Below are 10,052 nucleotides of genomic sequence, written 5' to 3'. Positions count from 1 at the left end.
AGGAGGCCTCTTCTGAAGAACTGTGTGGAGTTATTAACATCATATCTCAAAAGGACATCTCAAAGCTGGAAAAGGTAAAAAAAGGAGGACAACAAAAATGACAAGGGTGTTTGAGCACTTTTCCTATCAAGAAAGGCTAGGTAGTGACCTCCTCACATGGTCACTGAGTCTAGTCAGATGGTGCTGAGTCTAGTCTGGGACCCCCCTATGGATGCTTTTCTTCAAGCCAAGATTGTGAAAGTTGGAGTTAATGAATTCAGTTGTATTGGCCACCTGGTTACAAGAGCAGTCGTCAACTCAAGAAAAGTCCAGGTTGTGGCTATCAATGACCCTTTCACTGACTTCAGCCACATGGTCTACATGTTCCAATATGACTCCAGTCATGGCCATTTCAAAAGCACTGTCAAGGCTGAGAACAGGAAACTTGTGATCAATGGAAATGTGTTGGTATATGCAAGTGTCAGCTCTTCAGTCATGAAAGAGTTAATGATGCTGTTTGTTGAAAACATTAGCTAGATTAGTATAGCCAATGGGCTTAAAGTAACTAGTTACCTGCATTAATTAAGGGATTCATTGATTGTCATTGACTAATCAATTTATTGCCGTAGACAATGTGTTTCAGTGCACATACACACTTGAGAGGAAATTGTAAACTTCTTTGTTCTCAGTTAATTTGAGTCACACCTTCTCATAATGTAGAACCAGTATGTAGCTCAGATTAGAGAAAACCGTTTTATTGTTTTCTATGATGTTAGTCTTATCTTCTATTCTTTTTAGTAAAGTTTATTTAAGCTAAATAAAGTTTATTTAAGCTAAACATCTATGATTATTTACTCTGATATTTTATTAAGTAGCATCTGTGATTATTTACTTTTCTAACTAATTTATATTTTTACACCAAAGAAATGCCATCACAGAATAGTGTGACCCTCTCAACATCAAATGGGGCGAGGCTGGTGCAGAGTATATTGTGGAATCTCCTGGAGTTTTCACCATCACAGAGAAGGTCAGTGCTCACTGGAAGGACAGTGCAAAATGTGTTGTCATCTCTGCCTGCTCTGCTGATGCTCCCATGTTTGTGATGGGTGTCAGTCATGAGAAATACAACAATTTTTTGAAAGTTGTCAGCAATGTGTCCTGTACCACTAATTGTCTGACGCCCTTTTCAAAAGTCATCAATGACAACTATGACATTGTTGAAGGACTCATGACCACTGTTCATGCCATCACAGCCCCACAGAAGACTGAATGGTCCCTCCAGACAGCAGTGGAGAGATGGCAGGGGAACTACTCAGAATGTCATTCCTGCATCTACAGGTGCAGTTAAGACTGTCAGCAAGGTTATCCCTGAGCTGAACAGAAAACTCACAGGGATGGCTTTTTGAATCACAACTCCAAACATTTCTGTTGTGAATTTAACATGTTGCTTGTCAAAACCCTCCAAGGACAATGATATCAAGAAAGCTATGAAGGCAGCAGCTGAAGGGCCAATGAAAGGTATTTTGGGATACACAGAGGACCAGATTGTCCTCTGTGACTTCAATGGTGATATCCATTCCTCCATCTTTGATGCTGCTGGTGGTATTGCCCTCAATGATAATTTGGTCTAGGTGATCTCCTGGTATGACAATGGGTATGGCTACAGCAACTGTGAGGTTGACTAGCTGGTTCATATGACATTGAAGGAGTAAAGACAGGGCAGATGGAAGGAATAGGAAATAGAGGGAAGGGTTTCTTTTGATTTCATAGACAGTCTGATAGTAAAGAGGCAGGGGATCAGATAAGAGAATATTAGATATGGTTTCTTCCCCCTCTGTGGGCTAAGAGCCCACATTTCTTGCAGGATACAAAGGCTAAGACTTTGTTTGCTTACTCTAGCAGGTAGGAAGGGAAAGAGGCAGAAGCCCAGGCTGTCAGACAGGCAGTCAACCTGCCCAACAGATGGGATCAGAGAGGAAAATAAAGCCTTCAGCAATGTTGTTGCAAGCATGTTTGCCTCTTTGAAATATTGCAGGATATTCTGCCTTGCTATATGGATACCCAGTCACTGAAGACAATGATGGACAGAATGAAACCTGTGGTCTTACTTTACAGATTCTAGCTTACACATCTGTTACAATGAAACAAATTGCAGGCACATATACTGATAAGCATTATAAAAAAAGATGCATATAAATATTTAAGAATAATTCATTTTACCTGTCTGTGCTATACCGGTTCATCCTATTTTCTGTGGAAGGACTTTCTGCAGCAGCAGATATTAAGTCCTATTATTTACATTTTACTACTGAATTCTGCAAAGCAAACAATAAGATTTACTTTAGGGGGAGTCTTGTAGCAAATGGTAACATAACAATAGTATTGCTTTTGGAGGTGGGGGTGGGGAAGCGTGTTCCTGTTGCCAAGGACAAGGGTCTACAGTTGCTGCTCCTTTTCCCTTGCCCTTGGCATAAAAAATAGCTGAATGATGATTAATTTACTTGCTTATCCCATAACCTATATAGGATTCCATAGTTCATGGGAATTATCCCAGCATTGCTAGAAAGTTCTGTATTGCACAGTCTGTAAGAAAAGATGGCTTTAGTTCCTTCTCTCCAGTATATCAATGCTTTGAATTTTGAGAATTCAGTTTTTAGACCTCTGACTTCTTATATTCTTGCGTGCTAGGAGCAATAATTTTGTGCAAGAAAAACATAATTTAGGTATCATCATGCATTTTCCCAAGGGCAACAGAAGTCGTAGATCATCTTTTGACAATTTAATCCCTTCGACAATACGTTAGAATGTGTTTAAGCTCTCATTGGGCTCAACATTGCACTAATGGGAAAGAGAGGAAGGCAATCTCAGCTGTCTTCCCACTGCAGCCCCCGCCACCATCCCCAGAGATGCCTGTGTGCAGGTTGCAGGAGACTGCTAGGGAATAGGGAAGGTGGAGAAGGAAATTCCTCCTACTAGCAGATACCATAAATCACAACCCACTGCATAGGATTGCCCTATAAATTATGGATGGGAACTTTCATTCTTATTCCTGTTCACTGCAAATGGCAAATAGAATCCAGTGAACCATGGACAGAAGGAGTGCTCAAAACAAATTTCTCCCCCTTTCTCCCTTCATTCTGCAGCAATGCATGATCCCAAATAACTGCTCACTGGTTTGGGTAGGGTGACCTTCAAGAATATAGTCGAATGCATCACTATATTCTACAGCTGGAAAGTGGCTGGTTCTACAGTTAGAAAGGGGCTGGGAGAACTCACCCTTTTAATTCATGGGCATTTGGCACATGCTTCTTTAAAAGTTGTGAAAGTTTGTGGCAATGCCATTTAATGCGAAGTATGGAGTTTTGTGGGGTTTCCGGGCTGTAGGGCCATGTTCCAGTAGCATTCGCCTGCATCTGTGGCTGGCATCTTCAGAGGGTAGTATCTTCATGTTATAGCAGGGACTATTCATATTTAAATTGCTTTTGTGAAACAACAGAAGCATCCCATCTACATCTAAAAATGAATTTGTTCATAGCCTCGTTCACCAGCCTCATGTGAAATCCTGTGTCAAACTCATCATGGTTTCCTTGAAGATGTAGCAGTATCCCTAGTTATTTATTCTTCAATGGTTTCAGACAGTGGTGGGATTCTAAATATTTAGCTACAGGTTTGCCCCCTCCTGCTCTGCTCCCCCCCCCCCCCCCACACACTGCCCAGCTCGGCTGTCCTCCCCACCCTAAGCTTTAAGGCACCAAGAGACCCATCACTCCCTCTCCCAGGGAAGGGGAGCGAGGGGTCTTTTAACAACTGGTTCACCTGACTGGAATGAACCGGCTGAATCCCACCACTGCTTTCAGTGTAGCCAACAATAGTTACAAATCTTGTGTCAGATCACACATGAACAGTGTTCTCTGTAAGGTGTGCTGGTGAGTGGCCATGCACTCCATTTCTGTTTAGCACAGTTAAAAAAATAGCCACAGGGGCTGCTTGGCAGGGGGAGTTCTCTCAGGCAATGGGTGATCTTTCTCAAACCCAAGTGGGGTAGGGAAGGCAAACTCCACCAGGTGTCACCAAACTGACTGGGGGTAGGCATGCAAGGGCCAGCACAGAGGCATGAGATGCAGCCAAGCACAGCTGGAGGGAGGTGCAGCCCAATTTGGAGGCAAAAAGGACTCCACGATGTGAGGCAAAATGGGCTGGGGAAGCATCTGCTGCTCCTCCTCAGGGAGTCAGCCTCCTGCTCAGGGCAGCAGCAGGGGCAGCACTGATGAGTGGGGGCTGGGGGAGTGGGAGGGGAGGCTCCAGTTTTCCTCCATATGGGGTAGGGGAAGGGCCATGTGTGCCTCTGCTGCTCTTTCTCTCCTCTCCTCTCTCTCTCTCTCTCCTTTTCTCTCTCTCCTTTTTCTCTCTCTCACCCTCTCCTTTCGTTCTCTTGCCTTTCTTGTAAATATGTGCTGGATAAGTTGCATGAAAGGTTGAATGCCACTCAGTAACTTTGCTTTTAGAATGTTTTTGCTCAAACCATCAAAAATTCCACTCAGTGGTTGGGAAGTTTCTCTCAGTGGTGGGGAAAAATTAGAGGAACATTGCACATAAATTATTCTTCTGTTTTAATTTGTAGACATGAGGTGGCCAGTTAGGATCAGGAGGAATGAGATGAGTGTGGTAAAGGGACTTCAACTTCCTCAACATAATGAAAGTTGCCCATCCTGAAGATGTAGGAGGCACAATTTGGGGCAATCTACTTGTTTCCTGGAATACACATGGGTTTCTTCAACAGGCCAAATAGCACCCTCCAAACTTTTTCAAGCTGGGGAAAATAGTGCAGGGGAGGGGAAGGCTGAAGCCCTTTTCCACACATACCACAGTCCTGGTCCAAATTGGGCAGTGTACACATGGGGATTGAGGTGAACCTGAAAAGTGCCCTGAAAAGTGCTCTATATTGTGTGAAAAGGTGGATTATTACATTATAGCTCTATCTGTCGTGTCACAAGCACATTGGAGAGGAAGCAGGTTACAGCGGCTTTGTTTTCATCCATGACAATGAATTGACTTCACACTGGGTGAACACCAGGTCCAAGAAGAAGGAGGAGGAGGAGGAGGAGGAGGAGGAGGAGGAGGAGAAGGAGAAGGAGAAGGAGAAGGAGAAGAAGAGGAGTAGTAGGAGGAGTAGGAGTTTGGATTTATATCCCCACTTTCTCTCCTGTAGGAGACTCAAAAGGGCTTACAATCTCCTTTCCCTTCCCCCCTCACAACAAACACCCTGTGAGGTGGGTGGGGCTGAGAGAGCTCCATAGAGCTGTGACTAGCCCAAGGTCACCCAGCTGGCTTGTGTGGGAGTGCACAGGCTAATCTGAATTCCCCAGATAAGTCTCTGCAGCTCAAGCGGCAGATCAGGGAATCAAACCCGGTTCCTCCAGATTAGAATGCACCTGCTCTTAACCACTATGCCACTGCTGCTATGCCAATTGGCCATGCTGGCAGGGGCTGATGGGAATTGTAGTCCATAACATCTGGAGTGCCAAAGGTTCACCACCACTGGACTAGGTCCTACTGTGGCAACAGTCTCAGCTGCTTTTAGTTTCTAGCAAGGCTCAATTGGTAAATCCTACTAGGAATTAATGTCCACTTTTGTAGAAAAAGTTTAGATAGCACCTGACTTTGACATAACATTGATGTTTCCTCCAGCTTTCCTATTAAAGCAACTAGGGAGATATCTCTTGTGTTTGAACATAAGATATTTATGTAATTCAACTAAGCCATGGAGCATAATTCAGTTGGGCTGCCAACCTTGAGGCAAGACCTGGAGATCTCCCAGAACTATGACTGTCTCCAGGCTACAGAGATCAACAGCCCTAGCAAAGAGTTGTTTTGAAGGTTGGGTTGTATGGCACCATATCCCTTTTGACCTCCCTCCTATTCCTTCCCCAGACCCCAATTTTCTCAGGCTCCACCCCAAATCTAAATGATTTTCCCAAGCCACCACTGGAAGTCCAGCTGAGCAGTAACATTTGATTTAAATAGTTATGAACATTTCAAATATTTTTACCCCAGTAGTTTATGAAATGAGATAGTTGTATTGTTTAACTGGGCTGATTCCTATGAAATTTGCATTCCATACCATCAGCCAATCATTAGATATGTCATATGGTACTATATGTTTTGTTGTCAGAAGGCCTGGGGTAGGTTGCAATTATCTGGTTCTGTGACTTACAGTATTGTAGTCTGAAGCCTTAGTTTTGCCATAATCTCCAGAGTTTTTGTTCCTCAAGTCCTTGTAACAATTTACCTTTCAAAGAGCTCTTACACCAACCATTTCCAAACCAGCAGGATGTAAAGAAACGTTGTCCTCTGAGCACATTGTCCGCAATTAATCAGGTTGGATATGTTCATTCAGTGTATAACATAATTGGATCCTATTGTTAATCAGCTCTTGTAGGTTCTGTTACATTAGATGTTGCAAGAATAAGCAGTTACTCCTGTGGAAGTTACCAGTAAACATGATACAGAACTGGAGTTGAGTGCCTTTTTCCTAAAACTTCAGACAAGCGTATGATACCAATCCTCCCTTTGGGAATACGTCCACAAAGCAGTGCATTTATTCACACATGCAATGTCCATTTCAGCCTAAGAGAAATACACTACTACATTCTTTGGGCCATTGGGGAAATATAGCTTTCCCACTATGCCAATATTAAAAAAAATCTTTTCTTCTCAAAGCTGAAATCTTGTACTCAGCCACCTGCAAATAAATCTCTTTTTTTCCCACTGAGAGTTATGGGTGGGAAACACAGTGTAGGAGTGCAGTCAGGGAAAGGTTTGATAGTTTCTTTTTCAGTCTTTCTGATGCTATTTATTGGCAACAAATGGTTGGGTCAGTTTAACCCATGGAGAAGTGACTTATTGTGGAAATTGTGGGACCAAAATAATTATAAATCAGTTTTTATTTTGGCTGGGGGGAGGATGACACCTACGTTCAGGCCAGATCTAGGGGGTGAGAGAGTCAGCTGTCTGGCACAGATGTGCCCACTCCTCCTTGCCAGCACTCCCATCATATCCCCCTTATGTCTTACAAGCAAGCATCCTTTTAGCTGCCTGAGCACTGTTCACCCCGGTCTGCACATGGAGTAAATGGATGTAATAGGCAACTGCTATCCGGCATCTTCCCCTGCTGTCCAGAGGGGAGAAGAGCTCTGTTGATGCCTTGTTTCCAGCAACTCACTCCAGATGGGGGGGGGCATGCAGGACTCTGCAACTGAGCTACCTTGTTTCCCTGAAAATAAGACATCCTCTGAAAATAAGACATAGTAGAGGTTTTGCTGAAGTGCTAAATATTAAGCATCCCCCGAAAGTAAGACGTAGCAAAGTTTTTGTTTGGAAGCATGCCTGTTGAACTGAACACCAGAGCATGCAGCTGTGGAGCAGAAAGATGAGACATCCCCTGAAAATAAGACATAGCGCATCTTGGGGAGCAAAAATTAATATTTTTGAGCCCTTCGGGGGAGGGCGGTTTATAAATATAATAATAATAATAATAATAATAATAATAATAATAATAATAATAATAATAATAATAATAATAATAATAATAATATAAGACACTGTCTTATTTTCGGGGAAACACGGTAGCTTGTATCTCTGAAAGACTCCTCAACTCTCCCCATACTTCTGCCAACATCTTACTCTTTTCCCTTCCTGTCACCTCTTTCTTACTCTCTCTCTGCCATGCCTGTCATTTTCTCTTTCTGCCCCATGACACTCCTGGTGTCTCACCTGCTTCTGTGTCCCCACAGAGCAGTGGTGGTGGCAGCAGCGGTCTTGGAATCACAACGGATCTCCCAACTAAAGAGATCAGTTCTAAGGCCAGAGCCTAAGCTATCTTCTATGAATTGACCTTATTAGAAGCCAGAGCGGAAGCAGAATCATTAAACAGCGCATGAGAGAACTTTTTCTCTGTTATAAAAACATGGGCTTGGCCCGCCTTCCCAAGGCTTATTTTGACTTAAAGAATTAGCCAGCACCTTAAAAGAGAATAATTGTGCACTGTTAGCAACTAAATGGGAATCTTTTTTTCGTACAGTCCAAAGAAACTACATTAGAGGATTTTGGTCTATAATTAATAATGATATGTGATCTTTCTCAGTTCCAACAGTTGTTATTGATTCCAATACTTGGGAGACATACTTCAAAGATCTATATCGTGCTACTATTTGGAACTATATAATACTATTTCCGATTCCTTGAGTACAGTCAGAAGTCCCATCTGGCCTCAGGCTCTCCCTACAGAAATAAGGCTTCTAATAGATCAACTTCAACTTCATAAAACCCTAGGTCTAGGTTTAATCCTTACTGAATTAATTAAAAATGTTCATGATTGGTGGTCTCCTGTCCTTGCCAAATTATTCACTGCAGTGAACAAGACGGGCCTTATTCCCTCAGCTTGGACAAATGCGATTATTGTCCCAATTTATAAAAAAAGGTGATTTGACCAATTCAGTGAATTATAGACCCATCAGTCTGTTATCAGTGATTGGCAAGTTATATGTAAAATTGCTTTTAGGCAGACTCACTGCGGGGATTGAAAACAAAGAAATCTTAGGACCTGAATAAATTGGTTTTAGGAAAGGCCAATCTACTCTGGATCATTGCCTTGTTCTTGATATACTAATTAATAAATATGTGAAGAAAGGTAGATCCAGTTTATATGTAGCCTTCTTTGACTTAAAAGTGGTGTTTGATTCAGTAAGCAGAGAGTTACTTTGGCAGAAGTTGGAAGCAGCTGGCATTGAGCCCCGACTTCTCTTATTAATTAAGGCTCTTTACAATAATACTACATGCCAGATCAAATGCCCACTGTCCATTTCTGGGGGATGCTCCATTGCCTATTTTGTTATATGCAGATGACATGGTGTTATTGTCAAGATGTAAATTGGGCCTTAATCAATTATTAGTTAAATGCAGTGACTATTGTACTTCTAATAGGCTTACAATCAATCCCTATGAATCTAAAATGCTTGTCTTTTCAAAATCCTTTAGAATACACAAGTGGAGACTAGAATGTTGTTCAGTTGAACAGATTAAAACATGTAGATAACTGGGGTGAAATTTTGCACTCAAATCCACCTGGATGAGTCATAGGGACAGGGTAATTAAAAATTGCAAGACAACAGTGACTGCCATAATGACATTTTTCAATACGGGGGGGGGGGGGGCAGGGCATTATATCCCGGCAACTATTAAAATATTCAATGCTAAGGTGATCAACAACTTCTATATGAGATCCCTAAATGGAGTCATTCATGGAACAGATTCCAAGAGAAAATTCAGTCTAACTTCTTATATCAACACTTTTGAGTCCCTCATTGCATTTCATACGCAATCTTTTGTTTGGAGACTAGACAACATCTCCTCATTATTAGGGCATGGTTGGCAACCTTTAAATTCATAATATGTTTATGCTTCACTACCAGTCCTAATAGCAACATATGTCTTGCTCTCCCTAAGATGTAGTCTTCTGACTGGTAGCGCCATATCGAAGAAAAGTTAATTTTGCTAGCACTTTCCTGGGATTCCTTATTAACGTTGTCACCTAAAAAAATATTCCAAGCAATAAAAAGCCATCTCTTTGATCATGAATACCAATCCTTGGTGAGTAAAACAGGCCCCTCATGTACCCCTCTTTATCATGGAATTGTTTTAGAGAAAGTCCAGATGGCATGCTAGTTGAAAGTACTGATAAATCCTAAACACCAAAGATGGGCTTTCACTAGAGCAAGATTTAATTCCTTTCCCTCTGCCTTTCTCAATGGGCACTTTTTAAGGATACCCCCTCAAGAATGATTGTGTTCTTACTGTTTTAATGCTATTGAAACTGTAGAATATATTTTATGTATTTGCCCTAAACATGTTCATTATAGATCTGATTTCTCCAATATATTACCCTCTCATGTTAGGGATTGCACTACAGTATTTTGGGTATGTTTTCTTTTGGATAATTGGTCAGCTGAGATAATAGAGGTAGTAGCTGAATTTTTAACTAATGTATTAATAGAGTTCAAGCCATTTGGTCTGTT

The 10,052-nt window shown here is 41.8% G+C and overlaps 1 pseudogene; it reads left to right on the top strand.

Moving 5' to 3' along the window:
- The first annotated feature begins 209 nt into the window (after positions 1 to 209).
- On the top strand, positions 210 to 1,691 carry LOC125439051 (annotated as a pseudogene).
- The last annotated feature ends 8,361 nt before the right edge of the window (positions 1,692 to 10,052 follow it).

The sequence above is a fragment of the Sphaerodactylus townsendi genome, linkage group LG01, assembly GCF_021028975.2.
Source record: "Sphaerodactylus townsendi isolate TG3544 linkage group LG01, MPM_Stown_v2.3, whole genome shotgun sequence".
Lineage (NCBI taxonomy): Eukaryota > Metazoa > Chordata > Lepidosauria > Squamata > Sphaerodactylidae > Sphaerodactylus > Sphaerodactylus townsendi.
This window is presented reverse-complemented; position numbering and strand designations above follow the sequence as displayed.